The sequence below is a fragment of the Sorex fumeus genome, unplaced genomic scaffold (assembly GCF_029834395.1).
Source record: "Sorex fumeus unplaced genomic scaffold, SorFum_2.1 ptg000020l, whole genome shotgun sequence".
NCBI lineage: Eukaryota > Metazoa > Chordata > Mammalia > Eulipotyphla > Soricidae > Sorex > Sorex fumeus.
In genome coordinates, this window is record NW_026606077.1 from 13,864,650 (window position 1) to 13,880,026 (window position 15,377).

A 15,377-nucleotide genomic window follows, 5' to 3' on the forward strand; every position below is an offset into this window, starting at 1 on the left:
TCACAGCCCACCCACCACGGCCGGCTGAGGGGGGGACACAGCCCACCCACCACGGCCGACTGAGCGGGGGACACAGCCCATCCACCACGGCGGACTGAGGGGGGGGACACAGCCCACCCACCACGGCTGACTGAGGGGGTCACGGCCACCCACCACGGCCGGCTGAGGGGGGGCCACAGCCCACCCACCATGGCCGACTGAGGGAGTCACAGCCCACCCACCACGGCCGGCTGAGGGGGGGACACAGCCCACCCACCACGGCCGACTGAGCGGGGGACACAGCCCATCCACCACGGCGGACTGAGGGGGCCACAGCCCACCCACCATGGCCGACTGAGGGAGTCACAGCCCACCCACCACGGCCGGCTGAGGGGGGGACACAGCCCACCCACCACGGCCGACTGAGCGGGGGACACAGCCCATCCACCACGGCGGACTGAGGGGGCCACAGCCCACCCACCATGGCCGACTGAGGGAGTCACAGCCCACCCACCACGGCCGACTGAGGGGGTCACAGCCCACCCACCACGACCGACTGAGTGGGGGACACAGCCCACCCACCACGGCTGACTGAGGGGGTCACGGCCCACCCACCACGGTCGACTGAGGGGGTCACAGCCCACCCACCACGACCGACTGAGGGGGTCACAGCCCACCCACCACGACCGACTGAGGGGGGGACACAGCCCACCCACCACGGCTGACTGAGGAGGTCACGGCCCACCCACCACGGCCGGCTGAGGGGGTCACAGCCCACCCACCACGACCGACTGAGTGGGGGACACAGCCCACCCACCACGGCCGACTGAGGGGGGGACACAGCCCATCCACCACGGCGGACTGAGGGGGCCACAGCCCACCCACCATGGCCGACTGAGGGAGTCACAGCCCACCCACCACGACTCAGAGGAGGGGAGAGGGCAGGGGCAGCTGGCAGACAGCCGGTGCCAAGCCTTGGGGCACCAGAACCTGCTCTCTGGTATCCCGTGAGGCCGGACTCAAGCCATGAGCTGGGCAGGCAGCTGAGGAAACCGGAGGCCCAACAGGCTGGGGCAGCTGGGCTTGCAGTTGCTGCCCAGGGGCCACAAGTGCCTCTATTAGGGTCCCGGACAGTGGTGGGGCAAGGGGAGACATGCACGGGGAATGGAGAGCAGGGAGCTGGGGGTGGTCCCTGAGGCGCCAGGCCCTGCCCTGCCTCACCGTGGCCCGGCCCCAGTCACACCCGGTCACCCAGTCTGCAGCAGGTTCTGGTGCTTGCCTTCCTCGAGACCAGTGCAGTGCCCCGCTCTCAGCCCCGGTGGGCTCAGCCGCCCCTCCCAACAGCATGAAGAGGAGGCTGGGGGAGGCACAGAACCGTAGAGGGGGGTGGGCGGGCGCCAGGGCCCTGCCTCACAGCCACGGGGGCTGTCAGTGGGCTACTAACCCCTCCTGGAAGCGCCACCAGGTGGCTGCGCCCACACGGGGCCATAGGACAGACGGGAAGGCCCGCTGTAATCAGAGACCCCCCTCCTGGCCCACTCCAGGGCGAGAGCAAGTGCCCCGGAGGCATTCCTTGGGACACCTTACCGCCAAGTGCCTGCCAGTGCTGAGTGCCTGCAGCGGGCACTCGCCAAACGGGTCCGATCAAGGCCTGCAGGTCAGCCTTGACCTGTCCTGCCCCACTCCAGGTCGAATGGAACTTGCAGAGGCTCCATGAACACGCCCTGGCCCCCTGCAATAAAAGCCCAGTGGTGGGCACCAGGGGCTCGGTGGCAGGAGCACCACCCGGTCGTGGAGAGCCTGTGAGTGGAGCCGAGTCCACCTTCACCATGCACTGACCACCTCGCTGCTCTCTGTCTGGAACCCCCAAGCCCACTGGGCTATACGCAACGCACTGATGCCAGCAGGGCCCATCCGGGCCAGGGAGGCATGGGGCCCGGGCCACACTCTCGGCCTCGGCTCAGCTGTTCTGGCCCTGCAGGGGGCGGGGCTGGTACACAGGAGCCTAAAGATGACAATGGCAAAGAGAGAGGATGACAGACAGGCAGACAGACAGGCAGACGTGAATACTAGGTGCCCAGATAAATGCAGGGACAGATGCAGAGGCCGGAGCGAGCTCACAACAGGGAGGGCGCTTGCCTTGGACGCAGCTGACCCGGGCTCGATCCCCGGCACCACATAGGGTTCCCCGAGCCCCAGGAGTGATCCCTGAGTACCACCAGGTGTGGCCCAAAAACAAACAAAAAGATGCAAAAGAGATGAATGCATAGAAAGATCATGGACAAACTTATTGATAGGTAACGGAAAATGCGCAGGTAAATAAACATTAAGAAATGCCCGGGCATAGGGGGAGATTGATCGTAGATAAATAAACGCACAGACAAACAGGAAATGCAGACAGACATTAAACACCCACATGCAACACATGCATTCTGTTGTCACTCCCCGCTGCCACGACTGTGGGTACCTCCAGGATGAACTAGGGGATCCTCACCCGTTCAGCAGGGCCCAGAGAAGTTTAGCATCTGACTCGGGGTGCACAGCCGGATGTTGGCGGTCCTGGGCTGGAGCATGGGCTCATGCATGGCTTCAGAGTGCAGAGCTCAGGGGCTTGGGCACATGGCACAGGTCAGGCCTTTCCGACAGAGCCTGGGGGGGGGGGGGGTCTCTGCTGCCCACACACCAGCCTCCCCTCGAGGCATTTCCCCTTCTCTTGGGCTTCACCGCAACATTTGACAAATCAGTTCCGGGCAGCCCCAAACACGCCTATCCACAGCATCTCCTCAGCAGCAGGTGCTTAATCTGAATCTCTAGGTCACACTTTATTTGGGGGGGGGTCTGGCTTGATTATTTAATTTCCATGCCAGACATCAAACCCAGGACTTCACACATGCCAAGCACGTACTTTCTCTCTGCCACGTGTAATCAAGGCATGGTTCTTGCTTCCCAGACATGCCAGGCACACTTCCTAATGAACCTGTCTTTGGAGGCTCAGGGAAAGCAAAGTCACACTTGTCTGGGGAGGCCTAGAACCAAGCCCACCTGTCTCCGAGGGTGCCGGGGACTAAGCGGAGGGAGCCAGCAACCAGACGGGACCCCACTGACTTCCCGAGGAGAGGAGATGGGGCGTGCGGCGGCCAGACAGAACGGGAGAGGCGGTAGCTCAAGGGACATGGGAGGAGACGCAGGAGGCCGGGTCACGGAGCAGGGAGAAGGGTGGAAAGTGGCACATCCTGGGCACTGTGGGAGGGACCTCTGCTGCTCCTGCGCCGTCCTCAGCTCCTGCGAGAGCTCAGGTTCTTCCCACCCGCTGCAGGGCCCAAGCTCACGCTCAGAGGCTCTCTGTGTGCGGGGGCTCGGAGTCTCCAGCAGCTGGGCCCTGCTGCCTAGGATGTTCTGTCCTCCACTAGCCCCTGCCTGACACGAGTGGGCTGTCTGCCAACACGGCGAGGGGACGGCAGAGAGCGGGGCCTGGAGTCGGGGCCCCCACCACAAGGCGCCTCTGTCCTTCCCCAGGGCTCCCTCAGGAGACCCAAGAGGCCCCAGGGACTTGACTGTAGCCCCCGCATGGCTGGGGGCCGGCCCTCTCACTGGCCTGGGAGGGGGTCGCGCTCTGGGCCAGGCCCACAGAGGGTGCGGCTGCACACCAGAGAAGAAAGGGGCGCCAGGCTCTGGGAGGCGGGAGGGCCAAGGCGTGGGTCCCGACCTCCTCTGCCTCCTGCTCCGGAATCGAGGCACCACGCCGGGACCCCTTCTGGGAAGGCTCTGGGGGGGCACACAGGTCTGTGCCCCGAGTGTCATTGACACATGTGCACATGCAGCATGCACACACAAACATAGGTGCACACACATGGACACACAGGCACACATACACCAGACACACACCTATAAACACAAACAGACATGTGCAGAGAAGCACATGCAGACACATGCAGACACGCACAGAGAAGCCCACAATACACAGACAGAGCACACGTAGGTATGCACATACACAGGCATGTGCATATAAGCACACACATGCACTGGCATGTGCACACCTGCTGAGACACACAGACACATACACAGATACAGGAGGACACAGACTCTGAGATGCACAGAGATAGAGATGAACACACACGCAGAGGTGCACTCGTGTACCGCTCAGGCACACGCTTGACGCATCCACACAGGCACACACCGACATGGGCACATATACACGCGGACATACACACGAACACACACAGACACACAGACATGTGCACACAGGCACATACATACATGGGCACATATACATACACACGAACACACACACACAGACATGCTTACACAGGCACACACCTACCTGGGCACATTTACACACAGACATACACACATGAACATACGACACACAGACATGTGCACACAAGCAAACACCTACATGGGCACATATACACACACGAACACACACATGCACAGACATGCACACACAGGCACACGTACAGGGGCACGCAGGGATACATGAACACCTACATAAGCAAGCATGCACACAGGCAGGCATACACAGGAGTGCTCATGTGGTCATACGTGCACACACACAGACAGACACGCATACTTGGCCCACAGGCTCATACGTACACAGGCAAACCCACAAGCACACGTATGCCAGCCCGGGTTTGACGAAGGCCAGAGCCCTCTGCCTTCCTGCGAAGAATGGAGGAAGGCCGGCAGCAGGGGGAGCACAGCACAGGGGGACACTGCAGCGTCAAGGAGGAGCAGGTGGGTTGGGGCCTGGAGGGCAGCAAGGAGGAGTGGGGGGGGGGAGCAGGGCCTGGAGGGCAGCGTGGAGGAGGAGTGGGGGCGGGGGGGGGGGGCCGGGCCTGGAGGGCAGCGTGGAGGAGGAGGGCGGTGGGGGTGGGTGGAGGAAGGGGCTGGGCGGCGCAGGGCCACAGGCCACCAGCAGCGGCGGCAGCTGCTTTTTCTCGCCTCTAACAGGAATCGATTTGTCTCTGACTGATTTCCCTGACGCCCACTTTCCCTCCCCGCCTGCTGTCAGCCGTCTCTGCGCAGGGGGCAGGGAGTGCCCTGGCCGCCCGCCATGTCCCCACCTGCCCAGAGGCCTCACGGCCCACAAAGGACCCTTACTCCGAAGGAGGGGCCCAGCGTACACCCACAGCAGAGCACAGACACACAACACACATGACAGCCATGGCACCACACACATGGCAGGCACGGTCAGCACACGCTCCGCACTATACAGACGCTCGCACACACACCCACAGATATCCATACATGCACACAGCACACATCCCGCACACACACACACACATACATGCACACAACACACATCCCACACACACATCCGCAGGCACCCACATGCATGCACACAACACACATCCCACACACACACCCACAGACACCACATACATGCACACAACACACATGCACCCCCCCACACACACACCCGCAGACACCCACATACATGCACACAACACAGGAGGCTGGGCCTGGACGGCGCCCACCGCAGTCTGGCCGCCTCCCTCACTGCAGCCTCCCCTGTGCCAGTCGGAGAGCGCCAGAGGCAGTGGGGCCGGGGAGAGACTTCCCAGGCAGCGCCTACTGGCCCGCTCGGCGCGGGCATCTCGGCCCCTCACCGGCCCTCTCACAGAGCATGGGCCGCGCCGTGCCACAGGGCTGTGGCACAACCATCCTTCCTCCGCCCCACGGCCTCCCAACACCCCTCTGCTTCTGTCACCTGCTCCTCCTCGTGCGGTTCTTGCTAACCACACCGGTGTCACCTGGTTCCCTTTCAAGGGTGTCCCTGAGGAGAACCCGGAGGCCTTGGTCGCACTGAGGAAGGCAAAATGATAAAATGACAAACGTGCATTGTGTAGCCATGACCTTTGACCTCTCCGCACCCCTGGAGCCCTCTGGACGCACCCCTGCAGCGGCAGGGACCCCAGGAAACGAAGCCCCTGCCGGCTTCCCAGCTCTCCCCACTGACAATCCCACTCCCCAGCTGCGGGGGCCACTCTTCAGCGCCACTCTGTGACGGATGGGCTCACTCCCCCCTTTCTATTGACGGGGAGACACCTGGGAGTGCTCAGGGTTACTCTTAGGTCTGTGCTCAGGGGGCTCAGGGGACCATGTGGGATGTCGGAAACAACCCAGGGTGGGCTGTATGTTAGGCAAGCCCCCTACCTGCTGTGCTATTCCCCAGGCCCTCGGATAAACCATATTCCCTCTCCCCAGTTTTCTTTCGTTGCCGTTGAGAGCCCGGCAAGCTACCGAGAGTATCTCGCCCGCACGGCAAAGCTGGCAAGCTCCCCGTGACGTATTCGATATGCCAAACACAGTAACAACAAAGTCTCACGATGGAGACGTTACTGGGCCCAATCGAGCAAATTGATGAGCAACGGGAGGACAAGGCAGTGCAGTGCCGTTGCCTTGTGTGGGGGTCACACCGGCAGTGCTCAGGGCTTCAGAAACTACATGGGGGAGGGGGCAGGGCGAGGACTGAAGCCAGTTCTCTGGGCAGAGCCTATCCCGGCCCTCCCAGTTTCCTTCTGAGGCCACTAAAGCCCAGGGACCATCTCAGGGCAGCCAGGTGAGGGGCCTGCTGCCAGTGCAGCCATAGGCACGCCTGGGCTCTCTCTGGACCTCAGATGTCCTTTATAGAGAGCCATGAAATTCAGAGAGTTTGGGGACGGGGTGGGGGGGGGCACAGAGCCAAGTGGCCCTTACCTGCCACGATTCCTTTGCCAACACAATTTCCCGAGCACCCGCCTCCTGCTTCCGTCCACACCGCTCGCTGCTTGCTTGTCATGAACAGGCGGCCAAGGGGAGAGGGGAGTGAGCACCCTGCAGAAATTGTATTCAAATGCTTTATTGTGTGTGCTGGCTCGGTCAGCACCTTAGTTAATGGGGTGTCAGATGATGGGACCAATTTATCGCTCAAGGTTTGCATCACAGGCAGCTGGAATGAATGACAATAAATTAATTTAAAGTGCTACCAAAGTGCTCCCCAAAGTATACATGCTTACGAGCACAGGGCTAATAATTCATAAATGCTTGCCTTTTATAAGCCCGGTTTGGAGTCCTCAGCGTGGCTAGTTAAAAAGCAGTCAGATGACATGAATTAGCTTTATTCATATCATGAGTGCCTGGTTGGGGTGGTGCGAGTGGGGGTCAAGTGTCCATGGTTCGGGCTGGAGCAATAGCACAGCGGGTCGGGCGTTTGCCTTGCACGCGGCCAGCCCGGGTTCGGTTCCCAGCATCCCATATGGTTCCCTGAGCACCGCCAGGGGTAATTCCTGAGTGTGGAACCGGGAGTAATCCCTGTGCATTGCCAGGTGTGACCCAAAAAGCAAAATAATAAATAAATAAATAAATCTGATCACTGTCTTAAATTCTTTTAAAAAAAAATTAAGTGTCCACGGTTCCCAGACAGAAGCAGCGGTCCTCCACCTCCACCCTCCCATCCCAAGGCCTCCAGCTCACGGCCCTGCCAACTTGGCTTCACAGCCCCAGCGCCCTGGGAGCCTCAGGCTGCTCCAGCCAAGCCAGACTCTGTCTCCACTCCTGGTTTTGTTTGTTTGTCTTTCTGGTCATACCTGGCGATGCACAGGGGTCACTCCTGGCTCTGCACTCAGGAATCACTCCTGGGGGTGCTCAGGGGACCATATGGGAAGCTGGGAATCGAACCCGGGTTGGCTGCGTGCAAGGCAGACGCCCTACCCGCTGTGCTATTGCTCCAGCCCCCCCCCCCCCCCCCCCACTCCTGGGATGAGCTTTATTCCTTCTCCGCTGAGGGCTCCCTCTCTGGATTTTCTTGGTGTGTGTGTGTGTGTGTGTGTGTGTGTGTGTGTGTGTGTGTGTGTGTGTGGCACAGGTGAGGCGAGACCCTGGAGAGAAGCCCTACCTTGCACAGTCCCTACGTGTGAGAACTGAGGCTGTTGAGGTCTCCACAATAATCAACAATCTGTCCTGTTTGTCTGGGGGCCACACTCAGCAGTGCTCAGGACTTACTCCTGGCTGTGCTCAGGGATCACTCCTGGCAGGGCTCAGGGACCACATGGGGTGCCGGGGATCCAACCTGGGCTGTTGTGTGCGAGGCAAGCCCCTCCCTGCTGTGCTCTGCTGTGGCTCCTCCCTCCATCCGCATGCTCCTCTGAAGGGGGCGGGGGTGGGGGGCAGAGACCAGTTAAGCTTCAGTTACTATAAAATGTGCAATCAAATTTGACCTCAGTGACTTCATATGCTGTTGGGAACATTAATTCAGACCACATACTAGCACTCAACAGTATGTGCTATTCTTTTACTTAAAAAAAAAAAAATCTCTGGGGTAAGGTGGAGAGATAGCACGGCAGGTAGGGTGCTTGTCTTGTGCTCAGCTAACGTGGGTTCAATCCCCAGCACCCCATATGGTCCCCTGGACACCACCAGGAGTGATCCCTTGGCACAGAGACAGGGGTAAGTCCTAAGCACCGCTGAGTGTGGCCCCAAGAAAAACAGAACAAATCTCTATTATTGTGGAGACCTCAAAAGCCTCAGCTCACACACGTGGGGACCATGCAGGGCAGGGCTTCTTTCCAGGGTCTTGCCTCACCTGTGCCAAGGCTGCGCTCCACCACCGAGCAGCACCATGCCCTGGTGGACCATTCCTGAGACTCTCAGAACAAAGGGAGGCCAGCGTCAACCCTTTAGATACGCCAACCTGCCCAAATCTGCTGACGAAAGTCAGAGGACCAGGGAAATAGGACAGTGGGTAGAGCTGGCCTTGCCCACGCCAAACCACGGCCGGGTCCCCAGCCGCCCATATGGTCCCCCAAGGCCACCAGGAGTGATCCCTGAGCAGAGAGCCAGGATCTGTTTTGGCTGTGGCCCCAAAACTAAAACAAAAATGACCAAGAAATGCTTTCTTGGCAACGGCCTCCCCCCTGGCCAGTCCTTGTCAGCCGGGGCTCTGGGCTCTGCCTCCATCGGCCTTTCTCCAAGGTCATCTCTGGGACTGTGCCCTTGAGTCCTGGAGCTCATGTGACTAACTCGGGTCTCTCTCAGGCCCTGGCCTTTGGCATCACTTCCGGTAAGTGGACCCACTATCTCCTCTGCAGTCTCTTTAATGTCAGGCCTCTACGTTTTGTCTGGACATGACACTCTCACAATGCAACTTGTCCTGCCCAACTGCGTCTTCCCTCTCCCCGGCCCTGACTCTACTGACTCCAGCCCACAACTTCCATGGTGTCCAGTTTGGGCAGCTACTTGTCTTCCCAGTTCAACGGTCAGCTCCAGGGGAACGAGGTGGAGCCACCGATCACAGCCTGTCGAGGCAGGGGACACAAAGCGGATATTCAGTATTCATGTTTCCTTTGATCTCCATCAGACCTTGGCTTTTAAAAAATACTTTATTTACGTATGTATTTTGGGCTTTGGGGCGTGGCTGTGCTCAGGGGTTACTCCTGGCTCTGCACTCAGGAATCACTCCTGGTTCAGGGTTCAGTGGTGGGATTGAACCCGGGTCAGCCGCACACAAGGCAAATGCCCTGCAGCTATTCTATCACTCCAGCCCCAGCCCTTGGCCTGCGGAAGGGCCTCCACCTCACTCTCCACCTACTCTACTCAGTTACTCAACGCCACTTTTTTTTTTTCAATTATTTTGTATGTTGGGTCACACCTAGTGATGCTCAGGGGTTCCTCCTGGCTCTGATCTCAGGAATTACTCCTGGTGGTGCTTGGGGGACCATACGGGATGCCAGGGATCGAACCCAGGTCGGCCGCATGCAAGGCAAACGCCCCAACTGCTGTGCTATTGCTACGGCCCCTCAATGCCACTTTTTAGCACTTAACATGAGCCAGTCCAGCGATGGACAAATGAATATCAAAGGGATAGGTTCAATAAACACGTCAGAAACATTGGACCAAATTCGAGGTATCCACAGCCATTTGGCTGGCTCTTGAAGCAACATGCTAAGAGGGTGGGAAAAAACCTCACAGCAAATCATACTCTGAGTGACTCCATTCATAGAACATTCTAGAAAGAGACAAAACTTGCAGGAACAGAGAAAGAGACTGGGACCCCCTAGCCCATGTTGCAGGAGAAGGAGAAATGGTGCTGTTTTCTGAAACCAGCTCCAAGTGCAGCCAGCATCCCTTCTCCAGAACCCCCCCTCTCTGATTCACCCAAGGGCCCACGTGAAAGAAGAGGAAAACTCTAGCTCACTCCGTGGTGGGAAAAAGAGTCCAAAAACTGATGACCTGACTTAGACCATCTCAGGTACACCGTCTGCCAGGCAGGGCCACACCCACCAGGCCTGGGCCCACACACGCTGACATCCATAGCTCTGTGGGCAACGGAGCCAGTTGCAAGCCTCAAAGGCAGCTCATGGCCTTTGGAAAACATTTTAGTCAAGTTTTAAAAAATCCTGAGGAAGCTGGAGCAACAGTCTAGAGGGTAGCTCATTTGCCTTGCACATGACCAACCTGGGTCTGATCCCCGGCACCCCGTGTGATCCTCCGAGCACTGCCAGAAAGAGCCCTTGAGTGCAGACCCAGGAATGAGGCCTGAGTACTGATAGGTATGGCCCATCCTTTTGAAGAAAAGAAAATCAACTCAAATTGCTACTTTTCTTCTGTGTTAAGTTTATCCTCCTGCCTCAGTTGGCTCATCTGTGAAATAGAACTACAGGACCAACTAGATAAGCTTGCTGTGGCCAACAGGAGATCTTAACACCGTGCTGAGGAAAACACATGGCAGGAGGAAGTTCCAGAAATCTCTCTGACCTTTCATGCGAGTGAGCTGATACCTGGAGAATGCTGAGCAGCTTGTGTGTGGTGCAGGCCAATTAATCAGGCCCCTGCTCCACTACCAGGCCAGGCGCCTCAGGGCTCTGGGCGTGTAGACCACCAGTCACAGGCCTTGCAAATCCATTCCTACCTGACGCTAAACACACAACACACACACGCGATGCACACACACAACACACACACACTGTCCCTGAGTGTGCCTCAAGGTCCACAGCTGTCCCAGAGGTCATCCTGCAGCCACACCCCCTACTCGGCAAGAACCTTAGGCAGAGAGTCCCATGCCCACCGCCAGCAATGACAGAATGGGCCGTGACACTGGCTCTTTCACCATCAGAAAACAGAAAAATACAGGGGCTGGAGCGATAGCATGGTGGGTAGGGCGTTTGCCTTGCACGCGGCCGGCCCGGGTTCGATTCCCAGCATCCTATATGATCCCCCAAGCACTGCCAGGAGTAATTCCTGAGGGTATAAGCCAGGAATAACCGCTGTGCATCGCTGAGTGTGACCCAAAAAGAAAAACAAAACAAAACAAAACAAAAAAACAGCTGAGCAGAGAAATGCCCCTTCACGCTCGGTGAATTCAGTAGGAGCAGACGAGGGGACGTAAGCACTAGGATTCTTGGGGGCTCAGACACACAAGTTCCACGTCATGGAACTAGGAAAGAGAATCCGAGTGAAGCAGCTGCTGAGACGGAGGCTGGGGCACAGGGAGGTCGAGGCTTCTGAAGTTGTGGACAGCACCGCAGAGATAAGGAAGTGGGCAGAGGAAGTTGCCGAAATCTCTGAGTCCTCCTCAGCCTTGGAATGAGCATTCAGCCCCTGGGAGCTGTGCCTGTCAAGTTCAAGGGAACTAAACAAACACCAACGAGTAGAGGAAAAGTTATGACTAGGAATCCCTGATGTGGATGTGAAACCAGGCCCACGTGGACAGGGGGTCGCAGTCCCTCACTCAGAACAGGGCCCTCACTGACCAAGCTTAGTGAGCTTGAAAATAAGCCTCAAGTACATCTACTCAATGGAATACTATGCAGCTGTCAGGAGAGATGAAGTCATGAACTTCACTTATAAATGGATGACATGAAGAAAATCATGCTAAGTGAAACGAGTCAGAAAGAGAGGGGCAGACATAGAAGGACAGCACTCATTTGTGGAATATAAAACAACATAACATGAGGCTGACACCTAAGGAGAGTAGATACATGGGGCAGGTAGATTGCTCCATAGCTGGAAGCCTGCCCCAAGAGCAAAGTGGAGAAGACAGCTGGAAGAGAGAAGGGATTGCTAAGAAAAAGATGCCTGGAGGAATCGGTCGGGATGGGAGATGCGTGCAGAAAGTAGATGAAGGACCAAACATAATGACCTCTCAGGGTCTGTATTGCAAGCCATAATGCCCAAAAGTAGAGAGAGATTATGGGGAATCATGTCTGCCATGGAGGCAGGGGGAGGGTGGGAAAAGGGGGGTATACCAGGGATATTGGTGGAGGGGAACGTGCACTGGTGGAGGGATGGGTGTTTGATCATTGTGTGATTGTAACCCAAACATAAAAGCTTGTAACTATCTCACAGTGATTCAATTGAGCGGGGCCCAGTAACGTTTCCATTGGGAGACTTTGTTGTTACCGTGTTTGGCATATCGAATATATCACAGGCAGCTTGCCAGGCTTTGCCGTGTGGGCGAGATACTCTCGGTAGCTTGCCAGGCTCTCAGAGATGGGTGGAGGAATCGAACTCGGGTCGGCCATGTTGGCTGCGTGCAAGACAAACACCCTACCACTGTGCTATCACTCCAATAAAATTAGGGAAAAAAAAGAAGGAAAAAAAAAGAAAATGAGCCTCGAAAGGAACAACTCTGATCCATGAGGAAACTAGCAGCTGGCCAAGCGCTGTCTTCAGTGCTCATCATGAGAGACGGCAGGACCACAATGGCCAGCGTGCAGCACCCACTGGACATGCCGAAAAGCAAGGCAATGCGACCCACCGAGAAAACAACCTGGAAGAAATAGAAGTCATGGAAGTACACAGACATTAAAGAGTTTTCGTCAAATACTCAAGAACTAACCCAAAATGAGTAGGTTCCGGGGAGACAGCACGGAGACAGACGCTCGCTTTGCATGTGGAGGTTTATTTTTTTTTTTCAATTTTTTTTATTAGTGCGTGAAACACCACGAGGTACAGTTGTAGACTTACAAATTTTTGTGCTTGGGTTTCAGTTATACAATGATCAAATACCCATCCCTCCACCAGCGTCCATCCTCCACCACCACGGGTCCCAGTATCCTTCCCACCCCCCATTCCCCCGTCCCACCCTGCCTCTGTGGCAGGGCATTCCCTTTTGTTCTCTCTCTCTCTTTTGGGTCCTGTGGTTTGCAAGAGAGGCACTGAGTGGCAATCATGTTTGGTCTATAGTCTACTTTCCGCATGCTTCTCCCATCCTGGGAGGATCCTCCCAACACCTTTATTTGGTGCTCCCTTCTCTATCTGAGCTTCCTTTTCCCCTAGCACCTGTGGCTGGCCTCCGCAAGTCATTGAGCAAAATTCCTGGTACTAATCTTGGCAACTCCTGGGTGTTAGTCTCCCATTTTGTTGCTTTATGTTCCCCAGATGAATGCAATCTTTCTATGTCTATCCCTCTCTTTCTGACTCATGTTGCTTAAAATGATACTTTCCATGTAGTACCACTTGTATGTGAATTTCATGACTTCCTCTTTTCTAAGAGCTACATAGTACTCCATTGTGTAAATGTACCAAAGTTTTTTTAACCAGTCATCTGTTCTCGGGCACTCAGGTTTTTTCCAGATTCTGGCTATTGTAAAGAGTGCTGCAATTTTTAGCCATGACCCATTTCAGTCCTTGGTACCACACTTGGTCCCCTCTGCACCATTGGAGGGGGGGGTCGCTCCTGAGCACAGAACCAGGAATAGCACCTAGCACTGCTGGATGTGGCTCAAATCAACAGAGAAAGACAAAGGGGGGGCCAGAGAGATAGCACAGCGGGCAGGGCATTTGCCATCCATGCCGCTGACCAGGTTAGATTCCCGGCATCCCACGGGGCCCCGAGCCCTCCAGGAGGATTCCTGAGTGCAGAGCCAGGAGTAAGTCCTGAGCACCGCGGGGTGTGACCCCAAAACAAAACAAACAAAAGACAGATAAATGGAATTCATAAAAATAAAACAAATTTAACTTCTCAAGCTGAAACATATGACATACTAAATGAGAATTTTATAGGAATAAATTAATGGCAGACGAGATCTGACAGATAGCAAATCCACAATGTTGAAGACATCACAAAGGGAATTAGAAAATCTGTCAAAGTGAATGGAAAAAATGACTACTGGGGGCTACAGTAAAGAGTGACTGGAGGGAAATACATCATGAAGTGCTTGTCTAGACTAAAGAAAAGTTTTGAAATATTGTGCAGAAAGAAATTCACAGAATCAGCCTGAGACATAGGTTGGCCACTGGCATCTGAGATCTTTCTTATATCACAAGAGGGTGTCCATCATTTTTTTTTTTTGGCTTTTTGGGTCATACCTGGCGTTGCAGAGGGGTTACTCCTGGCTCTGCACTCAGGAATTACTCCTGGTGGTGCTCGGGGGACCACATGGGATGCTGGGAATCAAACCTGGGTTGACCACATGCAAGGCAAACGCCCTACCTGCTGTGCTATCGCTCCAGCCTCTCATCCTTTTTTGATTAAAAAAATAATAATAATAAAATAAAAATAGCGAACTGCTGTTTCATGGTTTATGTGAGCACCATGGCTTCTGTTTAATAAGCTTTCCTTCTGTCTGTCTGGAATGCCAGATTGTTTCCCATCTAAGGCGCTTATATCATGAGCCCCCAGTAAAATCCCTGCATTGAGAGTCTCTGACGGCTTTCCTGAAGGACAGTGTTTCACAAGTCATCACAGCTCCTGCTTGGAAAATTCAAGTGCATTCTTGTAAACAGCCAGTTCTCTCAGAAGACCACCCGGCATCTTCCCTCGCACTTTTGCTTGTATCTTTTGCTGTGATAAACATTAACGGTGATTCTGACAACACGCTGAGTCAGAAGTATTCCTACAAAACTACTGATCCAGAGGCAATCCTGGGACCCCTGATACACATTGATTCACCTAAGAAAGTTTGAAAAGGAAAAAAAAACTCCATTAAAACCAAAGTAAACAGAAGAAAGGAAAAAACAAAGAACGAAAATGACTGAACTAGAAAGTTAATACACACTGAAGAAACAAAATGAAACCAATATCTTGTGCTTTTGAAAAGATAAGTAAAAATCAATGAGTCTCTAGTTAGATTGATCAAGAAAAAAATAAATAAAAGAAACAATATCAGGAACCAAAGTGGCCTCATCACTACAAGTTTTATATGTGTCAAAAAAGAAAACAAAACACTATTATGAGCTACCTTAGGATAATGTGGGCAACTTAAATAAAGCCATAAAATTCCTTGAAAGACACAAATTACAAAAGTTGACAGAAAAGAAACAGAAAACATAGATAGCTCCATATTTATTACAGAAAACTTATTCCATAACACTGCCCTATATACGAATATTCCAAATCTATATAGTTTCATAGAGCACAGCGGTAGGGCGTTTGCCTTGCACGCAGCCAACATGGCCGACCCAAGTTCGATTCCTCC

At 55.0% G+C, this 15,377-nt stretch overlaps 1 protein-coding gene across 1 annotated transcript in view; it reads left to right on the top strand.

The window, feature by feature from the left end:
• Nucleotides 1-4,683: 4,683 nt before the first annotated feature.
• The window catches only part of ZMIZ1 (zinc finger MIZ-type containing 1), a 181,361-nt gene continuing 170,667 nt past the window's right edge, over nt 4,684-15,377 (top strand). Inside the window, exon 1 of the mRNA XM_056113420.1 lies at nt 4,684-4,693. The gene's annotated coding sequence lies outside the window, so the exon portion shown is untranslated. The remainder of the gene's footprint in view (nt 4,694-15,377) is intronic.